This window comes from Saccostrea echinata, unplaced genomic scaffold (genome assembly GCF_033153115.1).
Source record: "Saccostrea echinata isolate AGI-Se365-2 ecotype Australia unplaced genomic scaffold, CSIRO_AGI_Sech_v1 ptg000007l, whole genome shotgun sequence".
NCBI lineage: Eukaryota > Metazoa > Mollusca > Bivalvia > Ostreida > Ostreidae > Saccostrea > Saccostrea echinata.
The window spans coordinates 5,947,089-5,960,861 of NW_026889756.1; the positions used below are offsets into that span (position 1 = coordinate 5,947,089).

The 13,773-nt window shown below is 32.8% G+C and overlaps 1 protein-coding gene and 1 long non-coding RNA gene across 2 annotated transcripts in view; one reads left to right on the forward strand and one right to left on the reverse strand.

Moving 5' to 3' along the window:
* LOC133180692 (uncharacterized) overlaps positions 1-13,773 on the reverse strand; it is a 323,243-nt gene that overhangs the window by 170,525 nt on the left and 138,945 nt on the right. The window lies entirely within an intron of this gene.
* Positions 8,971-9,975, forward strand: LOC133180775 (uncharacterized). Its single transcript, XR_009720379.1, has 3 exons — positions 8,971-9,092; positions 9,752-9,835; positions 9,928-9,975. It is a non-coding gene; the product is annotated as an uncharacterized LOC133180775 (long non-coding RNA).

Below are 13,773 nucleotides of genomic sequence, written 5' to 3' on the forward strand. Positions count from 1 at the left end.
GCAGAGAAGAAGATTTTTAAAGAAATAATGCACTTTCACTGTATGATCTATATAGCCCCACCCTGGGGCCAGAACCCCTGACCCAGGGGCCATGAATTTCACAATTTCTGAAGAGGACTTCTTGCTCATCATAACTATGTACTTAGTTACTTTATTTAATACCCAGGAGCAGAGAAGAAGATTTTCAAAGAAATAATGCACTTTCACTATATGATGTATATAGCCCCACCCTGGGGCCAGAACCCCTGACCATGGGGCCATGAATTTCACAATTTTGGAAGAGGCACTCTTGCTCATCATAACTATGTACTTAGTTACTTTATTTAATACCCAGGAGCAGAGAAGAAGATTTTCAAAGAAATAATGCACTTTCACTGTATGATCTATATAGCCCCACTCTGGGGCCAGAACCCCTGACCCAGGGGCCATGAATTTCACAATTTCTGAAGAGGACTTCTTGCTCATCATAACTATGTACTTAGTTACTTTATTTAATACCCAGGAGCACAGAAGAAGATTTTCAAAGAATTAATGCATTTTCACTATATAATCAATAGAGCCCCGCCCTAACACCAGAACCCCTGACCCTGGGGTCATGAATTTCACGAAATTTCATGAAAGGCACTCTTGCTCTTCATAACTATGTACTAAGTTACTTTATTTAATACCCAGGAGCAGAGAAGAAGATTTTCAAAGACATAATGCACTTTCACTATATGATGTATATAGCCCCACCCTGGGGCCAGAACCCCTGACCCTGGGGCCATGAATTTCACAATTTTGGTAGAGGGCTCAATGCTTGTTACAATGATGCCAACAGTTTGACTGCTTGATGTCCTGGAGTAAAGAAGAAGATTTTTAAAGATTGCATTATTTTTGGTGGTTTTAGCCCCACCTCTCAGGCCCCAGAGGGGCAGGGACCATGAAATTCACAATTTTTGTTTCCCTTCACCTATAGATGCTATATGCCAAATTTGGTTGAAATTGGTTAAGCGGTTTCAGAGAAGAAGCTAAAAATGTTCAAATGTTAACACACGACGCACGACGCACGCCGACGGACGAGAACGGATAGCAATAGGTCACCTGAGTGACTCAGGTGACCTAAAAAATCGGTAAATAACCATGGTAAGAACTTACGCGTTCAATTCAGATGTCGTACACAAATAAAAATACCGGAATGCTAATATATGTGTAAAATTCAGTCAAGTTTTTAACAGTTACAATATGTATTGTCCCATTTTGCATATATATTCCTTTTATTATGCATATTAACTTCTCAAACGTATCATTTTCTCTGTAATTGACCTGACTTCAAACGTCAACTTTGAAAGTAAATATCTCCTTTTTTGCTAATAAAATCAAAAATCTGACAAATACGATCTCTTCCGAAGTCTTTTATTTAGCATTTCTGAGTACTGGCATAATTGCCATACTTTCCAAAACTTTGCACAGACAGTTTTTGTAGACCCATCATTTTTGCCGAAAAATCGCGGACTCTATTTTCGGAGTCTTTTTCAGTCTCAATTTCTTACTTCTGGAAAAGCAAAGCTGTTTTTGGAGTTCGTCTAGACTGTTTTGGGAAAAAAATTCCACGAGGAAGGGTGACACGAAACGGTGAAATGATCGGTTTTTGGTAAAATGTCAGTTGAGTATGATAAAATATCTGATAAAAAATTGCAATGACAGTGGATTTCAATTTATAGGTTTACTAATACTGTAAACATAGACTTTTTGAGTTAATTTTATCGAAAATATCGGAGGAAACGTGTTTCATAGTATACCGTATACCACTCCCGATTGTTTTTTTTTTTTTTTTTCAGTCCGAATTATATGAACATTTCATGTATCCCACTATGGTTTACATATTATGTCATTTTGATTGATAAAACTAGTCTAAGACAAAGTATTGATATTTAAAAAAAAAATGCTCATAATGAAAGAAACTGAAAAAATTCAGATATGAAATTATATAGAATTATTCAATAATCATTCATTTCTAAATTCTCGTTCATTATTTCATCTTTCTACTATGTTTATAATGAAAGAATAAAAAAAAAATAAAAGTATAATTAAAATCAATTATAAAATAATTTAAATATCAATGAATTATGATTGATATATCAGACTATCTTTAAAAAAATGTTTGTTTGCCCTCTTCTGACCGACTAAAAAAATGCCACGACTCAAAATCTTTTTTTAACCTCAAAGAAATGATATTTTTAATTTTTATTTTTATTCCTGATTTTTTTTCGTTCCCTCAAGATGTATGTCGAATTTTTCTGAGTAAAAAAATTTGAGTTTTCTACCTTCAGTGGGATGCGTCTCTCAGGCCTTCAGGCCTTTGATTTTATGTAATGCCACCATCAGTATCAATACTTCATAAAGATAGGCTTCACCCAGTCTGACTATTAAGCCAGATTTATAATAAGGTTACGAACAAGGATATATTTTCATCAAGGAGCAGTGGTCTAGCTTCCATTTGTTGCAGTGTCTCCTAAATTGTGCACATCATTGAAGAACCATTTATAAAATTTTCAAATCAATCAGCCAGAACATTGTTATAGCAAACATGCTTAAAATGAATTTATATGCTTACATTGAAGTGATTTCCTTCCCCATAGATTTAAAAGTGTTGTAAATGGAAAGTTTATGTTTATAAAGAATTAAATATTTTGGTCCCCGGCTCTTTGCTATTGTAAGCATATTTTACTGTATTACTCCCTGTTGTTTGAATAATTAATTCATCTTTATTTTGTGTGATGCCATTTTAACCATTTCTACTAGTGTTGTCAACGAGTACCTGGTTAACCGGTTAATCGGCAAACAATGCGAGTATCAGATAGTAAAACTGCTACTCAGTTACTCGGATATATAGACAAAAGTAGAAAAGAAATGTTATTTTGTTCAGAAATGAATGTACACCTCTACCATTTTATTTACCGTTATTTAACATTAGACTTGATCTAGCGTTTCACAAACATGACCGATTTGTTTTGATAACACTTAGTTTTCACAGTTTATCTAATCGATGGCTTTGATTGCCAAGCAGTATACAATGTAGAAAACCTGGGTTAATTATAATTACCTCACTTATACTGTGCTAGTCCGCAGTACAGGATTAATTTTAAACAAGATGCCTCCACAGCCATCAAAAGCATAGATTCCGAAATGTTTTAAAAGAATTTAAATCCGAAAGGTGTAAAATATGTAAAATGAAATTAACATACACAGAAACGAAACTAAAGTAAGTTTATATTTAGGACATCCGCAAAAATTGCCAACCATTACAGGATATTCAAGAACAAATTCATTTAGAAGCTTTAATTTGTCTTTGTGTAATTAAAAATAAATAAATGAAATGCATCTACAGTGCATTTGCGTTTGATATTGGCCAGTATGTAAATGTTAAACATGGAAATTGTAATGACGTTACATATATTACAGTTATTATTGAATACATACCATGAGCAAGGATGTTTAAAGGTCTAAAAAAAAAAATCCATCCGTGTAACCGTTTACTTGATCGGAAAAGTAAGCGATTAACCGGTTACTAAAAATTGTCCGATTTGACAACACTTATAAGTATCAACACATAATTATAAGATTGGATGCTGCTCGGTTCGGATGGCCAGAGTCATTTTTATGACATAATTGAAGACATATTACTGGCATTTTGTTTTTCTCACATTACTTGAATTCTTGGTTGCCTACAACAAAAATATTTAAATTGATATTTGTAACAGAGATTTAATTTGCAAATTTAAAAATAATGTTACAGTAGTTAAGAACTGGAATTAGTATAAAAGTAAGAAGAACTGGTATACATTGGTAACACAATGAAGCATTGGCAAAGTATTGAAATTATGAAGAATAAGAATCAGAGTGAAATGTATTGAGCATGGATATGAAAAGAAGTGACATACTGTTATGAATGAGATTGAGTGGCCTCTTGCTTTTACTTAAGGATTTTCCAAAACACTGATTGATTTGTATTTGAGAATAAATTGTAGGATTCTTATGAGATGCAAATCCAATTTAAAAGCTTCATCAAATTAAAGACAGACTGAATTATATGTCAAAAGAATGTGAAATGGCATTTCATTTTGAAATAAAAACATGATTTCAGCTCAGAAAAACCAATGGGGTACAAAGTAAACAAACTGGAGTGACATACCTAGATTCTCTCTAATGGTTAATACATGTATGTTTAATTTGGGATGATTATTTTGATTCCATATTTCTTCTATGATATGCATTATAGATAAGTCTACTAAACATGTTTTATAGAGTTCACTACCCCAGGAGGTTAAATATTATGATTAGATATTATATCGTGTTTTTTGTTTTGTTTGTTTGTTTGTTTGGGGGGGGGGGGTGCTGTTTACCAATCTCCTATGCAGAGTAGTCGTTCGTTCCTCTCTCAGACCTCTGCAATGGGCTCGCGTCAAGATTTTTGACATAACATAAAAAACATAATATTTCAAGGATTATTTCTTTATTATTACTTTCATTCTGAATGAAATATATTCATGTTACAGACATACATTTTTAGGGAAAAAAATATAAATTTTGCTATTTTCTATTCAGGGATATACGTTCATTGTTTATAATACTAGTTGAGCCATATATAATTTATCCATAGTAGGAACAAGTTGATGATGAATTTACTGCAAAGGAAATGTAGTTTGTTTTAAGATTGCCAAATCACTCATTGTGTTCATAGTTAAGTGCTAGGTATTGCAAATTAAAAATCCTATTACAATACCTTGGATACATTGCAATATTAAATTTTGTATTGAAATATATTACAATATAACATTATTTCTATCTTTTTTATTTTTTTTTCTTTTTTCATCAAAGACAAAACATGTAGTATATTTTTTTCCTTCATTCCATAGCAACATTGATGTGAAGCCAGCAATTTTTTTCATGCTACGTACAGTATCTAATGATCTCTGCATTAGTCACATACCTCAGTATTTGTGTCGACGTTTTGAGTTTCTATCTTTAACTTTAAAATTTATCACGCAGATGTAGTGAATTTCCGTGTCAGAGGACAATAATTGCACATGTAGTGATTTTCCTTCCCAGAGTATATAGTTTACACACACATGTAGTGAGTTTCCTTGCCAGAGTACATTATTTCCACATATGTAGTGAGTTTCCTTGCCAGAGTATATTATTTACACAGATGTAGTGAGTTTCCTTGTCTGTTTAAAATTATCACACACATGTAGTGAGTTTCCTTGCCAGAGTACATTATTTACACAGATGTAGTGAGTTTCCTTGCCAAAGTACATTATTTGCACACATGTAGTGAGTTTCCTTGCCAGGGTAAATTATTTACACTCATGTAGTGAGTTTCCTTGCCAGAGTATATTATTTACACACACGTAGTGAGTTTCCTTGTCTGTTTAAAATTATCATACACATGTAGTGAGTTTCCTTGCCAGAGTACATTATTTGCACACATGTAGTTAGTTTCCTTGCCAGAGTACATTATTTACACACATGTAGTGAGTTTCCATGCCAGAGTACATTATTAACACACATGTAGTGAGTTTCCTTGCCAGAGTGCATTATTTACCCACATGTAGTGAGTTTCCCTGTCTGTATACATTTATCACACAGATGTTGTGAGTTTCCTTGCATTGGTTTATTTTCATTTTCGATCAATGTTTGGAATCAGCTTCTAGTGTTTCAATGTTATCGATTATAATCAGACACCAGATTTCTACTTTACAAAGCATAATTTTGAACTTTTAAATTCAAAAGTAATGAGAATCTTTTATCAAGTATATTTTTAGAATCTACACACCTAGCTTAATTAAAAATCAAAACAAAAAATAGGGGTTAATGTGCTTCTCTTGGCACTATTGAGCATTTAGTTTGACTTTTTTGCACTGTAAATACGTCTTACACATAAATCAATTTTTAAAGTTTTTCCGCCAATATTTTTTTCAAATAAATTATGGGAACAAACACAGTCTTATTTCACCTTGAATATATAGGTGTATTAAAATTTGTGACAACAAAAAATTTTCAAATTACTTCGCAAGTTCAATTATTTGACCTTTTTGCACTCAGAAAATATTTTTCTGGCATTAAAAAATTTATCAAGCAATAAAATATCTTGAAAGTAATGACATTTTACTGAATTTAAGAAGAATGGTTAAAAGTATTTTATATATTCAGAAAAGAAAATTAAAAGTGGGGGTCTATGATGTTAATTTTTAGATATTACCAAAATAGTGCTAATTTTAAGCTTAATTTAAATTACGGCTATTTTTTCTGGATTTTCACAATATATTTGCTATACTTATCAAATATAATGATAGAATTCATGATATTTTATTTGATATATAATTTAGGACCAGCATAAAACAATTCATGGCTCAGAATAACTCTGTGTGTAGGCTGCATGGAAAAATAGGAATCCAAACTTAGCATACTTTAAATACTTTGAAAGAGAAAGAAATGATCATTTTCTTCTAAAAAAAACCTTCCGCCACAAAATATACTGTATGTGTCCATAAAATAGTGTATTCAAAATTTAGCGAAATCACTGGGTTTTGAGGTGTTAGCGACATCATGAATTAGCGCTATAAATGTCTGTACCATATGTTGTATTTATAAATGATTTCTTAGTGGTATTCATGAATTAGGGCATTGTTGTCTGCGCCAAGGGCCCCCTAAAATATGAAGCCTGCTTTTTTAAGTACACATAGAGTAGTTCCTCACTTAATGCTTTTGGTATGGAATTAAATCATGGAGTTTTAACTGAATATATTTTAATTGGTATTGTAGAATCCAAATTTATTGTAAGAACTAAAACATTATGCAAAAGTGGAAATATAGGTTAAGACAAAAATCTACTCAAAAGCTCAGGAGCATTTTACTTCTTCTGGAGAACCACTTAGCAATTTTAATTTGTTTAAATGAATGGTGACCAACTTTTCAAGGAGAAGTAGCTATGAAACAGTGAAAATTTGATTCATATAAAAATCTCCTTTTTATAAACCATTGAAACTTATGTGGAAGTGTCCTGACATGGTATAGATTCAAGTTTGCATGTTCAAATCTGACTTAATGGGGTAGGTGGAACCAGTATGGAATCAATATTTTTTTTACATCAACATATAAAAAAAATGTCATAATAAGATGCAGTCATAACATGGTAGTTTGTTCAATTGTCTTTTTGTAATTAAAAATAAATAAATGAAGTGCATCTACAGTGGGGTAGGATAGGGCTACAATGAAGGATTGAAGTTTTTCGTTGGAATGTATGTCACAACAGGACATTGATTAGTGATATTAATGTCCTAGCTGTTATCCTCAAAAAGTGCTGTACAATTTTTTTCCCAAACATGGTTCCTAGAGGTACCCGTAGAGTGGCACAACAATAGTGGATTAAAGTTTTTTGTGGGAATATAAAGTAAAAAATGTTTAAAATAAAAAAGAAATGGAATTTTTTTTTTTAAATACAATGTATTTTGTGATAAAGAACAAACAGCAGCATTTTTTTTCTTCCATAACTGGTACCATTGAACAGAGCCATTCCACCAAAAATGTTAATTATTCCTAGTTTGAGAGCATTAATATTTTTCATCAAATTTTGAATTCGTCTATTTTTATGAGGAAAAAATTGTAAAATGCTAAGTTCAAGATTTTTGGGATTGGTATTTTGACTACTTTGTATGGACATTCTTTAAATAGTGCACTGTGCACAAATTTGGTTGAGAATGCACATTTAGTTAAGTATTTTAGTATATCCCTATTCGTTCAAGCTATATATACTGTCCTGTCTGTCCACTTTATTTTGCAAGTCATCTAAATATTTAAGTGGTAGCCAAAGAAATTCATTTTCAGGTGATTGATTAGTTTTTGTAGATGTGTATGAATTTTGATCTCTCCCCTGAAGCTAAGCTGAAGTGAAGTGATAATTCTGTTGAACATGAATTGTTAGATATCAAATGAATTCCAAACTTTAAGACTTTGTTTCAATATGAAGGGATATGTTAAGATTCGAGCATTGATTGGTGTATACAATTAAAAGAATGTCTTTGTGCTTGCATGATGAACTGGGTTGAAAAATTTTGTAAATATTAAATGTTTCCTCAGCTTGTTGTGATCCTCCTGGACATCCAAGTGTTTTCGACATTGATGAAGATTTTGTCAATCTCTCTATTGGACCAAACCAAGAAATGATTGGTTTAAGAAGATTATAGGATATGTCATAGAATACGAAGACCCCACCACTGGAGGCAGGCTAATGACTTCCCAGTAGATGAGTGTGTTTATGAGGGTGAGTAACTGATTACTTGTTGACACATGTATCTTTCTTATGAACTAGTAAGTGGATTTACATGTCCTTTTGTTGCATGTAATTAGTATATTATGGCTGAAAACTGTGAAAAGATGTTTTACAAAATTGATTCTTGAAATTTGTTTTGTTTACAAAACTTGAATTTGAGAGTTTTTTCATCAGTGAAGGGATTAAAAAAGGACAAGGAATACAACTTCCACATACAGGCCAAGAATCTTGAAGGTTTTTAAATTAGTGAGTCTAGTGATGTGATTGGTCCCATAACTCCCAAGCCCAAATACAGTAAGTATATTTGAAAAAAAATTATAACATTTTAAAAAACAATTACCATATTGTACTTTATTTTCAATTATTTTTTCTTTCACGTTATTAAACTTTTATTTTAGCCAAGGTTTTGCCACCTGGTGTACCAGAGGCTGTCAACAATTCTATAACTTATCTGAAATGGGAACCACCTAAACATAATGGTGGCTGTAAAATTACAGGTACTAATTTAAAAGTAGAATAAAAAAAGGGAAATGTTGATCTCTGTTCAAAACCACATAAACACTGTAGCAGTTGATAATATTGATTATCTTTGTAGACTACCTTGTAGAAGAGAGGTTTAAGGGAACAGAGAAATGAGTACCCCTGCACTGACCCCTCTTTACTGTCACCAATCTTCCTCAGGACTCAGAGTGGGAGTTTAGAGTTACAGCTGTTAACTTTGCTGGAAACTGTGAGCCCAGTCTGTGCTCACCAGCATACAAAATCCAGGAGAAGATTGGTATGTTGTCAAGTTAATAAATGTATCGTACACTATTATGGTACTAGAAAAAAGATTTGGAGGTCAAATTAAACCATAATGTGTATTTTCTTCTCAAAGCCCATAATACTCTCACTTTACTGGTCAGGAGCTGAAATTTATGTGAAAGCTTCCTGATGTAATAAAGATTTTAAATTGTTCAAAAAATGGCCTTTGAGGTAGATGGGGCCACAATAGTGGATCAAAGATTTACCTTGAAATATATACATACATTTATGTACTGGTTAAAATCTTTACAAATCCTCTTAAGAACAACTGGACCACAAAAAGTATTTTTAAACCTTCTTGTAGCTTCCTTTTTGTTCAAATCATGGCCAAAGGGAGGAAGGAAGCACGGGGGGGGGGGATAGTGGATTCAGAGACCCTTTAGAGTTAGGATAGGGTCATAATATGAGTTCACAATTTTGCATGAGAAAATTAAGGAGAAAAACTCTTTATAAACATTAAGAAAAGCTTCTTTTACATGGGAAATGTTGTAGCCCATGGGACTCTTCTTTGCATGCATAGTAAAGGCAAAAAGAAAAAAATAGATAACCCCTATTGTATTCATAAATTTGAATCTTACTTTTTAAGAAAAGTGTTATTTTCCAATTTAATATCTAATTTGAATGTTTTGACAGAGTCTTTTGCAATTGAGCAGGATGAGGAATCACACCAATCATTTGTAAATGAAAGCAGCAGTCATGATGTTGTCAATGAGAATGGTAATCTATATTTATGATGTTGTTTGGATGTTACAAATTGAAAGTTAACCCCATAAAAATGAACAGTCTTAAAATGATAATTTCTTTTTTAGAATTTTAAATAGGACATGATACAGGGCCACTTTTAAGTGATGAAGCTGACGAGTATGATGATGGTAATGATGATGAATCATACCATCCTTCAAGCGATGAAAAAAGCTGTGATGAAGATACCATTAATGATCTTGGTAATAAAGCTGAAAACAGAACTTTCTTAAGCTCAAGTAAGCTTTTCTGATCAAAGTTTGTCCATTGTCCATCTCCAGCGTCACTGTTGTTTCAAATTTTCAGCTCCATCTCAAGAACCACTGCGTCAATTTCAACCAAACTTGCCACAAAGTATTCTTCGGTGGGGGATTCAAGTTTGTTCACATGAAAGGCATCACCCTATTTTAAGGGGATATAATCAAAAATAAGTGCAAATTTGATGGCATCTTTAAAAAAATCTTCTCCAGAAACAATGGGCAGAGTTGTTTACTTGTACAGCTGTTTAGTATTTTCCATGAATCTTCGAGTAAAAAAGTGCTCTACAGATTCACGTTGAAAATATACAGATTTTCCCTAAAGACGGAAAAAAATCAGAGTCGTTCCCGAAATTTGCCAATCAGTTTGATAAAGAAGCTTGTTGATTGAAGTGGTCTTATCAAAAATGATCTAAAAACAATATAATTACGGCAAATGTAAAATATGTAAGCAACAGTAGACAGCATACGGTGACTTGCGTAGTTAGTGCTTAGTATTTGTATAACAAGGGGTTCTTCATATAAAAATGTCTAATAAGCTGAGTTGCATTTTTACTGACAAACTGCTCAAAATACTGACAACTTCTAGAATACTGACATCAGTTAGAAAAGTTAAACAGGTCTGAGTGGGCCAGAAAAATTATTCTCCAGAACAGCAAAGCCATGACAAGTCATATTAATACAGAAGCATACTCAGGTAATGTAGCTTGAAGTTTTATCAACTAATGACCCCTGGCAGAAGGGTGGGGACACAATGGGGCATAAGACTTTTACATGGAATTATATAGAAAATGTCTTTAAAGGCCTTTTTCTCAAGAACAGCAAAGCCATGATTTGTTATATTAATACAGGAGTATTTTTCAGGTAGTGTACATTCAAATTTATTCAAATCGTAACATCAAGGGGTAGGATGGGAGAAGTAGTTTCAGGTTTGTTCAAATCATCACCCACAGGGCATAGGGTGGCACCAATTGTATAATTACTCAAACTTTCCAATACTGAACTGATTTCTGCTTTTCTCTTGCAAAAGGGCTCAGGTGTCATGGACCATGGGCCTCTTGTATAAGGTGTTATGTATTACATTGTACAATATGTAGATTGTTTAAAGTGAATTAAAATTCTGGCAGAATTTCTGTCTTGAATTTTAAGTATGACTGTTTCTTTATTACAGTTAAGGATTAATTCCATAAGTTGTTTTTTTCTCCAGACATGATCACAGTCTGATAAATTGACAAAATTCATTTTAAATAAATAGCTTTCCACTGCCTCACATTAACATGATGTTCATTAGCCAGCATTATAAATTATAAATATCTCCATAAGGAGCTTACATAGAGTGTTTCAATCATGCCTAACAGATTGAAGTATGGAAAAACAACTTTCATACCTCTTCATTAGGTTTGAATGGGTAAGATGAGGCCATAATAGGCAATCAAAGCTTTACATAGGGATATATAGGGGGGGAAATGTGCAGGGCCATTGTGACTTGGGTGAGCCATGTGGCCCATTGGCCTCTTCTATAAAAATAAAGATGAATCCCTTTTGTCAATACATGTACATATATAATAATTTCAGATATGCCCAGTAAGCCTCTCAAATCTGAAATGCAGCAGAAACAAGCTGCACTTGCAAGTGACAGCGAAAAGGACAGTGAATGTGAAGATGATCATGATGATGTCGGCAAAGTTTTACCACAGTCAGAGAAGCGAAAGACCAGGTTTTTAGAGGCCAAAAACATCGTCTGGGAACTATGATAATAAAAAACATTCATGTCTCTTTTGTGAGAAGTTTTGCTAGCAGGCAGTTGATGGTTCATGCATGTCATATAAGCCCATAGCTCTTTAAGTACAAAAAATTGTGAGATTCATTTTTGCATATAGGTTCAGGATGGAGCTGAATATTGAAAAAATATATCCTATAAATTTTTTTTCATGGACATGTAGCAGACAGCTGTTTGCATAATTTAAGCAAGTAATTATTTTTTAACCAAAATTTGTGAAATTTATCACTCATGACCCATTGTTCATGCAAGGTTTACCTATTTATATTGACACTGCAACAGGCCCATAGAACCCCCCCCCCCCCACTTTTTCTGAGTATAGTATTTTGCTATAGTAAAGTATCCTTTATATCCTGGTTGCCCCTCCCCCCCCCTTTTTGTTGCAATAAGGTCGGTTCAGTAAATAATGTTTTTTTTTGCTTGTCAGATATTTTTTGAAGTCCCCCCTACTTTTGAAACCCTTGCTATGGGCTGTAAATTGAAGTTTTAAAAAATCCTTTACTGGTGAACATCTAGCAGGCAAACTAGCAGGCATAAAATTAAATATGAAGATTATGAATAGTAATCAAACTCAAAAGTCCATTAGAATAATCCATATTCGTAGCAGAGCAAACATGGACCTCTAAAATTAATCTTAATTAATGCTTAGCCCTCTAATTGAAGGCTTCTTCATGTTTCAGGCCCATGAAAAGGCAGAGTTAGTCATAAATTAGAATGTTTTATACAGTATTAGCCAGTATACCTTATCCTCTTTACTTTTGAACTTCTAGGAGTTCAGCTGCATCAATATGATAATAAATATAGAATTCTTGTGAAAATTTACGATTTTTGTTGCATGGGTCTAGATTTCTAGATCCAGGCGGTTTTGAAATGACCACAGCCTGAGAAATTCATAATACTCAGGTAATAGTCAAAGCCTAGGGCCTTTTGTTGCATTTTAAACACAGGAAGTTATTAATTGCATGATATTTATATTTCTTGCTTGGTTGTCAGCTTTAAGCTTAAAGATTTTTTTTTTTTTATTTCGAAACTTGTATGTTGTTTAATGCACTAAGAAAATGCCACTAGATTTTGCACAAATACTGACTGATTGTCCTTGGTTGTTCTGTGAAAATAAACTTATTTTGGATACCTTAAAAATTAACAGCAAGAATTATCTATTAACACTTGGCTTATACATGTGTATCTTATTTCATGTCAGCATTCTTTTTATGTACTTTTTTGTATAGTTGATGCAATTAAATTGTTTCATGCAAACAAACCGTCTTTTTTGTTTGATCTTTCAAAATGTTTTAAAACATTTGAGCAAAGCGATAAGAAAACTAAAGGGTGCTGTATGAACTGCATTTCGTAAAAAATCATGGTTTTAGAGACCAACATATTTGAGCAATGGGATTTTTAAATGCTGAATTTGAAAATGAAATGATGAATATGAAATGATAGAATGTTATGCATAAAAAAAACAATGAAGTGGACTTTCCCCACCAAAGTAATTTCAGTTTTTTGAAGTCATTAAATCGCAAGAATAAATAAGAGGGATCATTATTTTTCCCCTTATTTCAGGTCCGTAGAACGCGGAGGCTACCCCCCCCCCTTTTCTGAATATACTATATTACTATTGTAAATTTTCCTTTGAATGCTGGTTGTGGTGTCATCCACATAAAAAAGAACGAGATGTTATTACATGAACAGTAGTTAAGTAATTTGTAATCCTATAAAATTCTTGTTAAGAAAAAAATAAACTCTTTAAGATCATAAAAAACATAATGATTGCATTTAAAATTGGTGAACGATTTTCAATTTCTACTTGTCTTACTCAATGCAACAGAAAAAAAAACCCAAAACGAATATTCTTGACGAAGCAAGTCTTGAATCAA